This window comes from Colobus angolensis, unplaced genomic scaffold (genome assembly GCF_000951035.1).
Source record: "Colobus angolensis palliatus isolate OR3802 unplaced genomic scaffold, Cang.pa_1.0 Scaffold290, whole genome shotgun sequence".
NCBI lineage: Eukaryota > Metazoa > Chordata > Mammalia > Primates > Cercopithecidae > Colobus > Colobus angolensis.
In genome coordinates, this window is record NW_012116155.1 from 1168275 (window position 1) to 1171210 (window position 2936).

A 2936-nucleotide genomic window follows, 5' to 3' on the forward strand; every position below is an offset into this window, starting at 1 on the left:
TTTGTTTGTTTTTGTTTTATTTGCATCACAACTGCTGTGTTGTGAATATTTTCAAGAGGAAATCTAAAAGGATCAGCTAGCTTCAGCAAACCTACTTAAGAGGATTAAAAAAGAAACTTACATTATTTACCTCTAAGATCTTTTCCAAATTGAAACTGAATTCTATGGAGCTAACCCAAATAAAGGCTCCACAATTTTCTATCAGTATATCTTAAATAACAGAAAGGTACTGTTGAATATGTAATTAAGTGTTTCCTAAACAAGATTGTACAGAGATTTGCTGAAACATGCTGTTGCTCCAGAAACATGCTTCAGCCTCAAAGCCAGAAATTTCTTGTTCAATAATTGTACGATGAGGCTGAAGAATGTCTTTTTTTTTTTTTGTATTCTCTAGACAAATATTTCAATCAATTAAACTTGGAAAGGATTAATCTAAGCTATATATAATAGCCATGAGACTACTGAAATTCAAAAGATTTGCCTACAGTATCATCCTTTTAATATAGTTTTGTGTCAGCCTTTAAGGGGTAAAAGTGGGCTCATATAAAAGAAGAAAATATTGTTTGCTTGAATGTTTATTTGGTAATATGATCTTTGTATATAGAAGGTAAAACTCAGATGATGATACAGGGGGATAGAGAGGATGTGAAAGAAAGGACATTTTATCTGTAATCAGAAGTTAACAGAAAATTTCGATGAGAGCCAAAACACAACAAAGATACCTATTTTTAGGTGATAAAATATAAATGGAGAAAGTGAAGTGTTCTGAAACACTAAGCCAGCATTGTGGTGACTATTTTTGAGGTATATGTCATGAAAATTTTACATTTTATAAACAAAATCTTTTAAAAGACTGTGTGCTGTTTTTAATTAATAAGAATTAATAAGTATAGAAAATTCACCTGGTCCAGGTAATTTGATAAACTGGGTAGTGAGGTGAGTTAGTAAAGAGATCAAATAGGTTGAGTTTAATGAAAATGGCAGATATGGGGAAATAAACAACTAGAACATTTTCTTTCAAGTTTAGAATATAAATTATCCTGAAAATTTTCTTCAGAGGCACTAATATAGGCTGTTTCTTTTTCTTTTTTTTAATGCCTTGTATTCTGCTGGGGACATAAGCACATATAAATCACAGATGATTTCCTTCTTCCAACATAAATTTATAAGTATAATGAAATGAGGGAAGGAGAGTGCTCCCCCAAATTTGCAGGCAACACCATGTCAAAAATGCAAATAAAAATTGGAGAAACTGTGATGTGTAAGTTGACTTTAAGTGGAGTATAGGCTATTTAAAGGATACTGTTTATATTTCCCATTGCATGTATTTGCATTTAGAAGCAATCACTAAAACAAATGTACTTTCATACACATTTGTAAAAATGTTTTAGTAACAATAAATAAACATAGATTACCGGCTAGCATGCATTCTCTAACTCAGTGAAAACAAATTTCTTCAGTGGTTGAAAACACATAAAATAGACCAAATTTTATTTGTCTATACCCATGTTGCATTTTTTCTATAAATTTCCAAATACCTTAGCACTGTGCATCAAGCAATAATTGTTTTAAAATAAAATAAGTGATTGAACTAATGAATTAATAGATTTAATAATGTTCAAATTGTGAATAATTCAATTTTCTTTATTATGAAACTTTACATAAACAGTAAGACATTTTGTAATTTTTCAGTTTTATTTTTAATTGGCACATAATAAGGGTACATATTTGTGGGGGTAAATGTGGTGTTTCCACACACGTGAACACCATTTAATGATCAAATCACAGTAATTAGCAAATCCATTATCTCAAATATTCATCATTTTTCTGTAGTGAGAACATTTAAAACTTTCTCTTTTAGGCTACTTTGATGTATACAATACATTATCATTAACTATGGTGAACTTACTGTGCAGTAGAATACCAGAACTTATTCCTCCTAGCTAACCATAACTTTGTACATGTAGGTTGATCAACTTCTTCAACTTTCTCTCCCTTCCTTACCGTTCTCAGATTCTAGTAACCAATATTCTACCTCTACTGCTCTGAGATAAACTTTTTTGGATTCCACATATGAGGAAAATCATGTGGTGTCTGTCTTTCTGTATCTGGCTGATTTCACATAGCATATGTTCTATAGGTTAATCCATGCCTTTGCAAATGACAGGATTTCCTTCTCCTTTATGGCTGAATAATATTCTCTTTTGTATACATGCAATGGAATACTATTTTTCTTATCTATTTATTTGTTGTTGGACACTTAAATTGAGTCCTATGTCTCTCTGTCATAACATGTATCACACAAAATTGTAATTTTATTTTATATGTGTATTTGTACCTCTCTAATATACTTTTTAAAAAATTTGAGCATCTATGCTATGGCTTGCACTGTGTCAAATCCTGAAGATTTCATAGTAATAAATATTAATGTAGTTCCTGGCTTTACTGAACCAGGAGGCTAAACACACGTCACACATGTGACGTGTGTTTCGAAAAGGGACGTATACAATGTTAAGGATGTTTTGGACTCACAGGATACAGGTTAGGTCTGTTGTGTGTGTGTGTGTGTGTGTGTATTACGTATTACGATCTAGTACATTTTCTGTAATATAAAGTATAAGTTGACAATATTTTAATAAATGAATGCAAAACTCAAAGCCTATCTCTCCCTACACTTTTTTTTCCATGAATATTTTCTCTTAAATACATTTCTGAAGCAACCCTGTTTTGCATATCCTTAGCTTTTGTCTTTTTTTCTTTTTTCAATAAAAAAAGCTAATTAGCATTCATAAACCATATGTCTAAGGCCTTTTAAACCCCCACAATCATAAATAGAGAATGTTTTTACAAAGCTCTATACATTTTCCTGAGTTAAAATTCCCCCAAAAGTCTCTAATGTGATACCATAGATCCACACCACAAATTAGCTCTTTTTA